Source organism: Cyprinus carpio, unplaced genomic scaffold (assembly GCF_018340385.1).
Source record: "Cyprinus carpio isolate SPL01 unplaced genomic scaffold, ASM1834038v1 S000006502, whole genome shotgun sequence".
Classification (NCBI taxonomy): Eukaryota; Metazoa; Chordata; class Actinopteri; order Cypriniformes; family Cyprinidae; genus Cyprinus; species Cyprinus carpio.
In genome coordinates this window covers 217,034-221,401 of record NW_024879170.1, presented here as the reverse complement: position 1 = coordinate 221,401, position 4,368 = coordinate 217,034, and the positions used below count along the sequence as shown (strand labels likewise).

General features: G+C 33.9%; 1 long non-coding RNA gene across 1 annotated transcript; it reads right to left on the bottom strand.

Annotated features, from left to right (window-relative positions):
• Positions 1-608: 608 nt before the first annotated feature.
• On the bottom strand, positions 609-3,556 carry LOC122143757. Its single transcript, XR_006159349.1, has 5 exons — positions 3,255-3,556; positions 2,575-2,602; positions 2,129-2,244; positions 1,477-1,569; positions 609-798 (listed from the first exon to the last, which is right to left on the bottom strand). It is a non-coding gene; the product is annotated as an uncharacterized LOC122143757 (long non-coding RNA).
• Between the last annotated feature and the right edge of the window lie 812 nt (positions 3,557-4,368).

The window sequence follows — 4,368 nt, the reverse complement described above, 5'->3', positions numbered from 1 at the left end:
ACTCAACAGTGTCTTTCACCAAAGTTTCACAGTATTACAGTACAAACTGTAGTGGAAATATTACTGGGACACAACCACACTGTAAAGGTGGTAACAACAGCAAAAATGTTTAACATTTACTAGTGAACTTACATCAGTTGAAAAACTCTGTGCACTTAATTACACTTTTTAAGTCTCACAATTGTTAATGTACTGAACATGTAGGCTAAACATACAGTCTTACTAAAGTTCACCAATTAAGCTTAGTGCAAACACGGCAAACTAAAATAATACATACTGAAACTATACTGTAATGGAAATATTACCAGGTCACAACCACCGGGTGTAACAATGGTAACAATATACCAAATTAAATACTCCACATCAATTGTAGACCTCTGTGCATTTAACTATTTAAACATACTTTTTATTTTTCATAAATGGATAATGGAGTAAATCAATGGTGGAAAAAAGCCAATACAAAGGGTGGTGTTAAAGGTATCACAGTGACGTTTCTTAAGCAAAAAAACTGGTTTGCTAGAGACTGAACTCTAGGCTTGAGAGCATTCTATCCCATTCACATTAGTACACGCTGGATGAAATCAAATGTGTTGGCGAGTGATTTTTGGGTAATTCACGTCTAGTGCATAAATCAAACCGAACAGAAGAAAGATTGCCTGTGGGAGGTCCTGCATTTTGTCCATCACCACTTGGCCTTCAGAAATTATTCAAATGCAAGGAGTTTGGGGGCTGAAGATCAGTGTGCTCGAATAAGATCCCCACTGGCACATCAAGGATAGTATTGCAATGATCAGACACCTAGTGAAAAAAACAGGTATAAATATAGTATTGTGATCACTAACTCTAATCCAACATTATATTGACATGTATACATTTGAATTTATGTAAATGTAGATGCTTCCTGCAAAGAATTTATTATACACTTTAAAATATGCATTATAAATTATGTTTATTATTTTGAAGACTTGTACAAAAAAAAGTTGGCTACATATGTAAATTAAAGGAATACTTCACCAAAAAATATAAGTGTACTCACACTTAGGCCTTTTAACATGAGTTTGTGAAAGGCCTTCTGAATTGACTCAGTAGGTTTTGGTAAGAAAAATATTCATATTTAAAAACTTTTTAAAGTAAGTTTCCAGTGGACCATAATCAACTTACAGAAAAAGCACAAGTGATGTGACGTATGATGTACCTTAGAGGTACAATATGCAATCATGTTCATGGATGAGCTAATGATTTATTAACGTAGTTGAGGCTGAAAGCTGTCGAATAGAAATGAAGCCACTGAATGAACATGCTTGAGAACTGCTTGAAAGCAGCTTCAAAATCTCATCCCCCATTCACTCCCATTATAAAGCTTGGAAGAGCTAGGATAAATTTTATTATAACTCTGATTGGATGGCTTGAGGGTCAGTAAACCATGGGGTAATCATTTTTGGGTGAACTATCCCTTTTTAAAACAGATGTACTTACTAAACATGACTTGAAGAAAGAAGAGTCTTCATTTCCCAGCATGATAGTCAGTCCTCGAAGAACAAGGGTTCGGACCTCAGTTGGCTGGTCTGACTTTAGAGGAAAACATGAAATTCTATTAATGCCAATCTATTTTAAACATTGTTATGATAATTAAATTAAGATTATCTATCATACTTAACAGATTACTTTAAATAGTAAACAGATTAAAATAAATTACATGTTGACAAAATGAAATACTTTTAAAAAGGGTAGTTAAAAGGGATAATAGAAAATTCTGTTATCATTTACTCACCCTAAAGTTGTTCCAAACCTGTATAAATTTCTTTGCTCAGCTGAACACAAAGGAAGATATTCTGAACAATGTTTATAGCAAAGCAGTTTTGGGGCACCACTGACATGTACATACTAAAAAGAAATACTAAGGAAGTCAATGGTGCCCCAAAATTGTTCGGTTACAAACATTCCTTTAAAATATCTTCTTTTGTGTTCAGCAGAACAAAGAAATTTATACAGGTTTGGAACAACTTGTGGGTGAGTAAATGGTGACAGAATTTCCATTTTAGGGTGAACTATACAGTACCTTTAAGTTATGTTAAATAAGACAAATAATTACTGAACTCTATTTTCTGTAAAAACTTCAAGTGCTGACCAGGAGTCCCCCTTCTGGTTTTAAAAAGGTCCATGAACCGTGAACTGTCTGTCCAGGTTTTCATAGAATTCCTGCTGTAGATTTTTGTCTGTAATTCTGGTGAACTCCATGCAAACCTGGAGGAGATAAGGCTAGGTCACATAATCTTTTACACAGAAATGCTTTACAGGCTAAGAAATGATTAGGAAATAATGAAGAGGCTAAGAAATACTGCTGTTTTATCATGTTAAAGGAATACGTTAGACCACTAAAAATTTTTTTTTCATTTACTCATGCTCAAATTGTTGTAAAACCACATGATTTTATTTCTTACATATATATATATATATATATATATATATATATATATATATATATATATATATATATATATATATATATATATATATATATTTTTTTTTTTTTTTTTTTTTTTTTTTTGCAGAGTCAAAAAATGAAATACTTACATTTCCACATCTCCTTATCTCATGTCACCTGTAACAGAAAAAGTTGAAAAAAAGTTAAATCACTTTGTAGCTAACGTTAATTACGTTACTGGTGACCAGTGTGAAGATGGCCTGTAATTTCATCTATGAAACATCACTAGCCTAATTCGTCTCAGCTATAGTAGCAAGGTTAACCTACAATTCATACTTTATACAAATACGCTTTACAAGTCAAAATATGAAAAAAAAAAAAATCGACTTCTCAATGATACCTTGAGAACATTATCCTGAAAATATTGTTAATTAATAACGACACTGATAAAGTTTGCCCGGGAAAAACTAACCCGCATGGTCTAACTGCCATGTTTTTTTCTCTCAAAAGAAAACCATTAACGTTAGGCCACTTCATCAAATACGTAACGTTATACCTCACTGGTAAAATAAGAAATAAGTTGTCCTTTCAATAATCATACCATCACCAAATCTTAGAAAATATTGTTAATTAATGGCAAGGTTGGCAAAATGTGTGTGTGTGTGTGTTACGTTACTTGATGGCTACGCTGGCAAAGTTTTTCTGGGAAATATTGTAATTATGGCTGCGTTTACTTTTATTATCGAAACGTACCACAAGGATTTAAAATAACATATTTCACTAGTAGATATCAAACAAAATAACTTAATATCTACATAATTTTACTTACCGAACATAGTACACGAAGAAAAACGTCCGTCTTGAAATCAATGTGGTATCAGCTGCCTACCGAACAGACGAGGCTAAAAGGACCAATTTTGTAATCCACCAATCAGTGCTTTTGTTCACTTGTTGCTAGGCAGAATTCCTTGCATGGCCAATCACATTAAAGGAAGAACAGAGTGATGTTGAGTTTTTCCAAAGGATTAATCATGATTTTGAGTTCACAAGACTTGAAATATTAAGTTTATGCATTTTGAAGGAAAATAAGTTAAATTAACTCATATTTTTGAGTGACAGGGCCAAAATGCACAATTTTAAGTAATGTTTAGTCAACATTACTTGATTGTTTAAGTAAAGACAACATTAGGGTTTACAGTGTGTCTGCTTAATTTCTAACTCTTTATTATGATGGTTTCCCAAGTAACTTATTCTAACACTCTAATGAGAGCCGGTATGTAGGTGCAACGTTACTAGTCAACAAAAATTTCAAAAGGGACCATCAAATAAAGTGAAACCACATTATTAAATAATAAAAAACAATAACTTTAAACATATAATGAAAACAGTGTACATATTGAAGTATTCCTTGCAGCTGTGCACAGACACCAACAACAATGCTGACAATCACCTTGCTTATATAATGCTGCAAAATGGAAGATTACAAACACATCGTGGGGATAGTGTCAGGCTAAATAAAAATAAACATTTCTGTTTACTGTCAAAACTGCCAAGTGCCAATCCATTGACAACAACACAGTTGGAAATTCATGTATGTGTCACAGGTCGGAGCGGACCACAGGTGTTGCGAGTCACGCCCCTTCCTAGCTTCCACCTCGAGGAGGTCCCAAGAACACCCCAATGACCAGACACACAAGATGAGATAAGGATAATTTAAAACAACTTTATTTAAATTATTTAAAAAGATAATTTAGGAAAGGAGAAAGGGGAATCTAAAATTTGGATTTTCGTCTCTTGACAGGAGGGGACTGGGCCTGAGAAATCTGGAGGTCGTTGGTAAGTTATCACAGTCCTGAGGGGGGGGGCAAAGGGCTCTTTCGTCCTTTCACAGAACTTCCACCAATCTCCTGACTGATCCTAAGTCCTTCCTTAGCGGCTTGATT